Below are 11,055 nucleotides of genomic sequence, written 5' to 3' on the forward strand. Positions count from 1 at the left end.
CTCGGGTCGGCCATGTTGGCCGCTTGTAAGGCAAACGCCCTACCGCTGTGCTATTGCTCTAGCCCTATGGTAACTGTCTGAAAAGACTAAGAAATACCTCACCTTTGATCACTTAATTAATTCACTCAGGGTTAGATTTTGAAGCTGTTGTAGAATACCACAAAGAAGCAACTTAGATTTTAAAGTGACAGTCTGGGTGAAAGGACAGGTGTTGGAACATTATACAACTGAAATCCAATCATGAACAACTTTGCAACTGTGTATATCACTGTGATTCAATTAAAAAATATCTTAAAATAATAAAATAAGTCCCGGGGCTGAGATCTCCAAGCCTGCTCGTATGGGGCTGAGCATCCTCCACCCAGATCCTCCATCTTCCAGTAGGCAGGGGTAACACCCACCAACTGCCCCCCGCCCCCTGGTGCCGTGTAATCCCATAAATGGCCAAGACCCAGAAACTATAAAACCCAGCTCCTGGAAGCACGTGGCTGCATTCATGGCCGTGTGACATCTTATTATTTCATTCTTACTTTGGACAACCTGGCAGGCTATACACAGCAGAGTCTGGCAAACCCCCGTGGTGTACCCAATATGCCAAATACCAGTAACAATGATGGGTCTCATTCTTCTAACCCTGAAAGAGCCTTGAATATGGCACTCTTTAAAATCTCAGGGCTAGTGTGAAGGAGACGTTACTGGTGCCTGCACGAGGCAATCGACGAACAACAGGATGATCGTGATCGTGATCATGAATAAAATACAATGACAGTCTGTGATTCAGTTAATATTAGCAGGAACATAACTTTCTAATATTTTATTGTGTAATTTTATTTTTTCATATTGAAACATCATCCCTATTCCTTTGGTCTACAACTCAGATGAATAAGTTGCCCAAATTCTTTCATTATGAAAATATTGGAACTGAGTATTCAACGAGTGCAAATAAATCATTTTGACATGAATACTGTATGTATAATTTGGCTTGGCTCTAAAGACCACAAAACTGATTCTAGTACAATTAAATGGATGTGTCACTTCCAATGTCACCAGACAATGTAGTTTTTCATTGTCTCCTACTCAGTTATTGCCCTGTATATAATTGAAGCACAGATGACACTTTCTAATAGTATTCGGAATTATTGTATAATGGCCTGTCTACTGATATGTTCCTTGTAAACAGAACATCAACAGGCCTGGGGAAATATGTTAATAAATGAAGAACCCTCACAACTCAGTAAGAGAGTGTATGTGGCCCAGGAATTGATGCTCAAGACAATCCAATCAAACAAATACATGTACCTAGCTTCAGACCTACTAATTTTATGAACATTCCCCATGGAGTTTTACTGTATTCCAAACTCACGAAGTACTTGAACGGTGGTTCTATTCCTCATTTGAGCATTGAAATCAGAAAATCTCATTTTTTAAATTCCTGATCGCTACTTCTCAGACAAATAGCAAAATTTTGGAATGATAATAAATTGTAATTCAAAAAGCCATTGTGTAAAAATCCCCACTTGCGAGCACGTTATGGAATTCCCTGCCACAGGGCTGTGTAAGCCCCTCAGGTGTGTGTGAAAAGGATGTTCGCAGGCTCTCTGGGTGTCTCTCTCTCGCCCACGCTCAGTGCTCTGGAGCCGTTTCTCCACCAGGGAAGGCTGTTGCCTTGGATGGATGAAGGAAGAACGAGGGCCAAGCCGGTTGCTGATTAGGTGCTGTTTATTCACTCTCTGGTGTCTCGCCGCTCTCTCCAACCCTCTCTTTCTATCTCTCTTTAACCCCACAATTCTTTTTACCTGCTGTATCCGTCTCCTCCAATCTCTGACGGCTGCTCTCCCTCGCTCCACGCTCCTTCAATCCCCCTGCAGCAACCTTCAATCAATCCATCAATCAATCCATTCATCCAACAATCCATCAATCCAATCCTCCAATCCATTTCTCCAACCACCAATCCAATCTTCAATTCCTTTCTCCCCCCTTTTATCCCCGAGGCAGCTCTTTTTTATCTTCTCACCATGCCTCCCCAACCACGCCTCCCCACGGGAAGCATGATCAAAAATGTTTTTCCAGACTTTCTGACCACCTGCAGCCCATAAGGTCATAACAGCCCTTACGGTGTGTTTCTCCTCTCCTTAGACCTTCAACTTAATTAGCATCCTTAATTCTCCTTCCTAATATTTACCATTCTTATGGATACAGTAATAGACATTTTTAGGCTTGTAGGGTGACTCTCCTGGGGACACCTCACCACAGACTCAGACTACAGTGCTCAAGCCAGATCAATCATTCCTAACCCCAGCAGGGTCCAAATCTAGTTATTACTTTTGGATCATGACAGAATTTGTCCATGACCAAGATCTTAACTTATAGTTAAGCATTATGGCATTTTGGCCAGCCCCATTTCAATACCAGGATAGCTTATAACTCACTGCTTTCCCTGGGTCCATCCAGTTCCTCATTGTTACCCTGATTTTGGGAATCTAAGAAGTAAGGGCAACTGAGGCTTAAGTCGAGAGAGCAGATGTCCAGGAGGTATATTATCTGGAGCCAATTAACTCCCAAGCACAAGCTTGTCTTTTTAAACTGTCCTCCTGTATCCACACAAAAAGCAACTACTCTGAAATAGCTAACCATGCAAAGGATAGTAAGGAGAAGAGAAAGACAATATTTACAAGTCAGACTCTGATTAGGAGACAAACGTAATTGACAGGTTAGGGGAAATCAACAAACACAAGCTCCCAATGTCCAGGTAGGAAGGGCAAACCAACGTTATTCAACAAGACATGAAATTTAAAATTAAAAAAGAAACATTGGAAAAACATTTTGCTCATTTTCTATGTTTTTGTATAAATTTCTTCTCTGAATTTCCTCAAAGAATTGCAGTAATAATAACACTTCAACAGACTGTAAAACTCTAAGAAATATTGTTAGTCATTATCATAATATAAAATCAAACAAATTTTCATTGAAAATAATAAAGTTCTACCTCTCCAAAATATTGATTTTTAAAGTACATTATATACGTCAATTGTATTTGAAATGACAGTTACTTAATAGAGTACAAATAATTTTTTCTATCTCAGACTTCTCTATCCTAATATAACATAATAGAAATGTGTATTTTCAGTAAGTTCAGCTATTTTATGAGCTATAATAGATACTCCAGGAACACATTTCTGTACTGTACTCCAACTAGTGCTGATGTAGTAGCTGACCCTGCTAGCCAATTACCCTTTTACATTATATAAAACATGAGATCACTAATTCAACTTGCATGCTATTTCTTTTTCTGCATTATAACAGGTATAAAACTGGAAAACAGAAAGGACCAATAGAATAATCAAAATTGAATTCACCAGAGACATCAAGGAATTAACAAAGGATCATTTTTGTCAGTTATATATCTGGTGATCCTTCTGGAGAATACGAGGGTCATTTTAACCTCCCAGTATGCCATCTCCTAATTGGGTAGCCTTTTCTTTCTGGAAATACGAAACATAGCATCTAGTATACCCTCAGAACGTAAAAACGTTCATATTAACAAAAAAAATTCATGAATAGGCTTTATATGTCTATTTCCTTATGAGAAGAGTGATGATGAATTAACTGATGAATTACTTCTAAAATATATGGCGGGGGTTCAGAGCAATAGTACAGTGGGTGAAGCATTTTCAGTTGACCAAGATTCAATCCCCAGCACACCATATGGCCTCCCAAGCTGCCAGGAGTGACTCCGCATAGGTAGAAGTGACCAAATAACAAAAAAGTATGATACCCTATCAATAACAGTATTATAAACCACCATGTCTAATGAGGAAAAGAAAAGAAAAAAGCACCTGCCATAGAGGCATGCTGGGATCGGGGTGGGAGGCCAGTGAAGGAGGTGTATCAGGAGAGAAACTAGGGACATTGGTAGGGGAAGTGGACACTGGTGAAAATATTGGTGCTAAAAAGCTGAAAACTGTACACAGGAAACTTAATCACTAATAACTTTGAAACTTTGTAATTCATGTTGACTCAATATTTTTTAATTTTTAAAAAATGTATGTTAAAATAAGATCAATACTAAATATACTTTATATGTCTTACAACTTTTTTTCAATTACACCTCAATAAACTGAAAAAATAAGCAGAACTTCCCTCTGTATTGATCCTGATTTTCAAATTCAGTTCTACAATCCACTCTCTTCCATGTTATTAACTGCAATTATAAAATTATAATTGTCAATTGTTTATTTTGTTTGCCTTTCCAAATTATTAACTCTAGAAGAAAGTATCTGGCCTTTATACTGCAGAAAAAGTCTAATTGTCCCTCCACACTATGGTAAAAATTAAAAAATAAAATTTTATATAAATGTATTTTAGATTTTAAAGTTATATAAAATATGATATATAATAATGCACAATACCTCTCACAAGCAAATAGAAAATATTACAAAGCCGTCACTCATTTGAAAGGGTCAATAAAATTATATACATCTAGGGAGGTAGGTAACTAGCACAAGAATTAGGGCATAGGCCGAGCTTGATCCCGAGCACCATATAATCCACTCATATTGCCGGGTGGAGTCCAGAGGACCACAGAACACTGTCAGTTGTGGTCCCTGCCCCCGCCCCCCCAGCTCTGCGGAGCCCAAGCCACTCCACATTCTCCAGTCCTCACATTTAATTGTCTGATGGGCTGGCAGAGAGTCAAAGCAAATATCCCAAAATCCCTGCCCCAAATCCCTTCTACTTTTTCCTTCCAATCCTGATATCGGAATTTCCCATGAATAATGTGTGTGGCATGCAACAGCAATCTACCAGAAGAGTTCAAGCATCTATCCCCTCTTCCCCGCTTTTCTAGATCTGTTCTGACACTCTCTAAATATGTAATGTTCATATCTCTCCACTAAGTACTGAGCAGTCCTGGAGAAACCAACCCTATGGGTACTCTAAAACTTGGCTGGGTACTCTAAAACTTGGTTTGATTCTTTGAAACTCACCCGTGGCCATTTCTGGTTGACTCCTAGAGTTTTTTTCTTTCAATTTGTCATTCTCAATACACTCAGATTGATGACTTTCTCTATTTCTGTGCTCATGGGTTAGTTGTGGGTATTGGAGACAGTTCTAAAAAAGTAGCATATGTAAGGAAGAGACTAGAAAAAATGATTTTTCTTTTCCGTCATGCTTACATTTGGGGTCACCAAAAGAAGGTATGCCTCTCCCTATCTTCCCACTATTCATGGTCAGGGTGTGCTGGGATTTGTCAACGCAGAACTACAGGTGATAGCTCCTGACCTACTCACCACTAAGTCAAGAAAAATACTCTTTCAGCTGCTGTTAATTAACCTCTGGTCTGTCTCCTTCACTGCTGGGCATGTCTTGACCTTTTCATTCCTTCAAAAATTTCTTTATTTGTAAGAACTAGAGAGATAGTTTAGAAGTGAAAGCACTGCCTTGGGTGTGGCTAACCCTGTTTAGATCTCAGGCACCACCTATGCTGTACCACGAGGAATGATCCCTGAGTACAAAGGCAGGAGTAAGTCTGGAGCACTTCTCTGTATGGCCAAGAAATCAATCAATACATTTTAAATGAATATTAGACCTAACAAGAAATTTTGAAGTATGAAATTTTAAACAGGATATAAAATAAAGATACAAAGATACCTTTTTTTGTTTGTTTGTTTGGTTGGTTGGTTTTTGGACCACACCTGGGTGTACTCAGGGTTTACTCCTGGCTCTTCACTCAGGGATCACTCCTGGCAGTTCAAGGGACCACGTGGAGTTCTGGGGAACAAATCAGCCATACACAAGGAAAGCTCCTTACCTGTGGGACTAGCCTCAAGGTACTTAAGAAATAATGAAGCTGAAGATTATCTTCAAAGAGGAAGAAAATGTAATTCTGATTAAAACAAAAAAGAAAAAAAGACAATGTAAAAACAACCTAAGAGGTAGTTCTAGCATTCTTTTTATTTTATTTTATTTTTGCTTTGGGGGTCACACTTGGTGATACACAGGGGATACTCCTGGCTCTACACTCAGGAATTACTCCTGGCAGTGCTCAGGGAACCATATGGGATGCTGGGGATAGAACCCAAGTTGGCCACGTGCAAGGTAAATGCCCTACCCCCTGTGCTATCTCTTCAGTCCCAGTTCTAGAATTCTTGACGAGTAAGCTCTACTTGGGTCAGGAAAATACTTCTTAGACAGAGAGCCAATAGAAAAGAAGAAATGGCACAAATGTACTTAACAATGCATATTTTACTTAGAATTGTTTATACTTAATTTTCAACAGGTTTTAAGTTAGGTCATTTGTTCTAAGCCCAACACAGTTCCATTCACATATCAGAAGATATTTGAAAGTGAGACTGTCAAAGTCAATGGACCATGCATTAAACTACAGCATCATGCCTTCCCAGGAGGGAAAGGGTGTTGCTCCATTCCGCCTTCCCTGGCCCTCCCTCCCCATCCCCCACAGCAAGGTGGCCACTGCCTCAGAGCCTATTGGAAAGTCAGGTATGAGCCAGCAGTGACGGGGCAACTGCAGTCTCATACCGGCTCATCCTTCACGCCCTACCAAGGTCATGAGTTGCCCCCCACGAGCGGCTCTCCGGCACAGCCATAACACCAGACACACAGAAACCAATCTCATAATTATCTGCCTCTTTGCAGAAATCTAAAATCATTATATGATTCTCATAACCAACTATAGAAAACAAAGTATTTCACAATGCCTTTTCAGCAATTCTGATTGTTGGCGGGGGGGGGGGGGGGATTCTGAACAATAATGGTGCATCTTTTGTCAAAATAATGAATGTAATCAATATAGAGAAGAGTTAAGTAGAAATCATCTGCCTCACAGGCATTGGGAGGGGTGGGAGGGGGGTATATTGGGGTTCTTGGTAGTGAAAAATGAGCACTGCTGAAGGGAAAGGTGTTTGATCATTGTATGACTGAGATCTAAACCTGAAAGCTTTGTAACTTTTCCCACAGTTATTCAATAGATAAATATAAGAAGAAAAACAAATAAATAAAAATTATGGAAAAGAAGAAAGTGAGACTGTCAAAATAGAGATGTTAAAAGTAAAAAATACAGTTTAATATAGATTAACAAAAACTTTTATAAAATTGCATTGTTCAATATCTAAAAAGAATGTGCAGCAACCTAGATAAAATATAATTAGCATCACATAAGTGAATGGACTCCATGTAAAGTGAATTGTTTTAATAATTATAATATTGAAAATAAATAATTTTTCAGAGTTTGCAAAATAAAATCAAGTTTAATTTGTCTTACAAAAATAAGGAAACAAAACTGGTTTCGAAAATAAGTTTTAAATTTATTTATTTAAATTTCTTACTTCACCAAAAGAGAATATTTTACACAATGATAGCTTTAACAGATATATTTGATTCAACAGGAAAATAAATCTTAACACTTTTATATTAATAATTAATTTATACATTGTGAATTTAAAATTACTGGTCCCTTTCCCAATTGCCTGTTAAAACTCCTCTTCTTGAAAGTCATTTCAGTTTTTTTCTATTTGTTAAGATTGTAAATTAAAGAGTTCAACATAGGAGTGATAACAGCATATATGTGTATGTAACTTTATCAGTAGTGTCTATATCATCAAAATTAAATTTCTCATTAGACAGGATTCATGAAGCAGAATCAATGTGATGAAAAGTTCTGACATAATCCTTACATTTTAAAAATGACCATGTATTCACAATCCAATAATGTATATTCCATTCACTTGCTAAATAACCTTCTATTAAATAATTGTTTTACTGCTTCTTTCACATCCTTGTTTTTTATATTATAGACCAAAGGATTTATCAGGGGAGTCGTCACCCCTTAGAACATGGATATAAATGTATCAGTAATACCCAACTCCTCCAAATTAAGTGTCTCTTTGGACTTGGGCTTCATGTACATAAAGAGAATGGTCACTCTCACTGTCCTCTGTCCACTGTTGTTCATCAATTTGCTTGAGCAGGCCCAGTAACGTCTCCATTGTGACACTTGTTACTGTATTTGGCATATCGAATACGTCACGGGGAGCTTGCCAGGCTTTGCCATGTGGGTGACATACTCTCAGTAGCTTGCTGGGCTCTCCGAGAGGGGTGAAGGAAGCAAACCTGGGTCTGTCTGGTCAGCCTCATGCAAGGCAAATGCCCTACCCACTGTGCTGTCCCAAAGAATATTATCACCACTGTCAAGTGAGTTGAGCAGGTGAAAAGGATTTCTCTTTGCCCTTCAGAAGTACTTAATTTAAAGATGATAAATATAATTAGTGAGCAAGAGACAATGATTAAAATAGTAGTGTGAATATGAGCGTTGTTAAGGCCACAAAAATGATAAAAACGTTGCTTGAGATGTCAGCACAGGCCAATTTCATGACAGCCAGAATTTCACAAGTGAAATGGTTGTTGACATTACTTCTACAGAAAAGCAATTATACCACAAGGGCAGTTTGTACAGCAGAACCGACAAATCCTATGATCCAGGAACCAGCTGCCATGGGCACATAGGAATCCTTGTTCATAATGACAGGATGTCTCAGTGGGTCGCAGATATCTACATACCGGTCGAAGGCCAACATACCCAAAAGCACACACTATGTTGTCCCTATAGTCTATCCTAGAAACATCTGGAATCCAAATACACTAGAATGCAAGAACACACAATAAAATACATATGGTTTGGGCAGTACAAGCCTATCTCTGGCTAGCAATGATATCTGGGTCATGGTCCTACATCCATACCTCCCCTACTAAACAGGGCCATTTTTTAACTGTGGTAGTCTAGGAAATTTTCAAAACCTAAACCAATGTCCTCCTTACTATTAATGGATTTTTACTAACTATTGTGTGGATTTGTTTATAATAAATAAAGCAGTGTGTGTTAAGTACCTGCATATAGTTAAAACAATTTGGATTTCTTTCATCTTCCATTGTCTTATTCTTTTTCCAATTTCTTTTATATTTATATTCCAGTTTCACACTCATAAAATAAAAATCCAACCTGTTTGGTCAATGCTTACCCTCTAAATAGTTTTCATCATATTCATGATAAAACATGGAGATAGTTTACATTAAAAAAAAACTCTAGTCACCTTATAATGAAGAACATTAGATCAAAACAGCCAAGGCCATTTCACAGAAGAAAGTCACAGTAAAGAAAGAATCTTTCAATCTAAATATTGAAAGGAAGAGAGATATTTTATATAAAGTTGCCATAGGATTGTGCTATAAATAGAAAAATAGCTTTAAAGTTATTTTAAAAATAACAAGCCCATTCCTAACAATTTATGCAAATATATCCATAAAGTTAAAAGTCCCTTTCTGTTATGTAAGAATTGTTGACTACTGCCTATCTCCTCCTTTTACACAACTGAAAAACCATATTCAAAAATAAGAAAGTTTTCCAAGAAGCTTCCCAATGAGAATCTCCAAGAAAGGAATGTCTCTTTGCTAATGTGACCCACTTATCACTTAATCACTTAATCCCCGTTATTCATCAATTTACTCGAGCGGGTGCCAGTAACGTCTCCATTCATCCCGGTTGCGTGCAAGCGTAGCCCAATGGTATCTGTTCGTTCTAGGAACATGCAGAGCCTCAAACCGATCATTCAGGGTCTTGACGAAGAAGTCTGACCATCTTGTAGGTAGGCGTCCACGTGATCTTTTGATGTCCCATGGAATCCAATCAGTAATGGCTCTAGTCCAGCGGTTGTCTGTAAACCTCATTACGTGTCCAGCCCATCTGATTTTTGATGTCTTGGCAAATGAGACAGCGTCCCTGATTCTTGAGCGTTGATGAAGATCAGAACTCCGGATTCTATCTCTCATTTGAGTGAATCGTGATATTCCAAGCATAGCTCTTTTGATTCCTCTTTGAGAGACCCGAATAGCGTTCTCATCCTGTTTTCGTAGGGCCCAGGTCTCTGAGGCATATGTTAATGTAGGAAGAACAGTGGAATCAAAGAGATGTGCTCATAGCTGGAGGTTCTTTGTCCTTTTAGTTATTTCTTCAATGCTCTTGAAGACATTCCAAGCCACTCTCTTCCTCCTGTGCAACTCAGGTGCCAGGTCATTCATCATGTTGATTTCTCGACCTAGGTATATGTAACTGTTGCATTCGGAGATGGTGGTTCCATTGAGAGCGAATGGAGCATCAGGAACAAGGCTGTTTCTCATAAACATTGTCTTTGTAAGACTCAGCTGTAGCCCGACCTTTCCACATTCACGGTCAAAGTCGTTCAGCATTTTTGCCGCTTGGCTGCTGTTTGGTGTTATTAGAACGATGTCATCAGCAAAGCGGAGGTGGTGTAGTTGCCGACCATCTATCTTCACTCCCATGCTTTCCCATTCCAGTCGTCGCATGATGTTCTCGAGGGTGGCACTGAAGAGTTTTGGTGAAATGGTATCACCCTGACGAACCCCTCTCTTGATATGGATGATTACTTCTTTGTAGAATGGTGAAATCTTGGTAGTGAATTCGCAATAGAGCTCATGAAGGATCCTGATGTATTGAGTTTGTACGCCCTGATTGGCTAGGGCTTCCATGACCGCTTCCATCTCAACAGAATCAAAGTCCTTCTTTAAATCATTGAACGTTAGACAGAGCGGCATCTTGAACTCCCGAGAAACCTCAATGAGCTTAGTAATCGTGTGGATATGGTCGATGGTACTGAATCCTTTTTGGAATCCAGCTTGTTCACATGGTTGTCCTTCATCTAGTGTTCTGCCAATCCTATTCAGGATGACTCGAGTGAACAGTTTGTAGATGACAGACAATAGGCAGATTGGGCGATAGTTGCCAATGTTGTGGATGTCTCCCTTCTTGTATAGTAGTACAGTCCTGCTGGTTTTCCATTGGGATGGAACCTTGCATTCAGACAGGTAGTGTGTGAAGAGCCGAGCCAATGTATTGATGAGTACTGATGGTAAGTTCTTCAGGTGTTCAGGTCTGATCTTGTCTGGGCCAGGTGCTCTTTGTTTCTTTACCGACGAGATGGCATGTTGGATTTCGGAAGGGAGAACATTGGGAACGACATATCCATC

At 39.1% G+C, this 11,055-nt stretch overlaps 1 pseudogene; it reads right to left on the reverse strand.

The window, feature by feature from the left end:
- Positions 1–7,738: 7,738 nt before the first annotated feature.
- Positions 7,739–8,639, reverse strand: LOC130026542 (olfactory receptor 13C2-like; annotated as a pseudogene).
- Positions 8,640–11,055: the final 2,416 nt, after the last annotated feature.

Source organism: Sorex fumeus, unplaced genomic scaffold (assembly GCF_029834395.1).
Source record: "Sorex fumeus unplaced genomic scaffold, SorFum_2.1 ptg000034l, whole genome shotgun sequence".
Taxonomy (NCBI): domain Eukaryota; kingdom Metazoa; phylum Chordata; class Mammalia; order Eulipotyphla; family Soricidae; genus Sorex; species Sorex fumeus.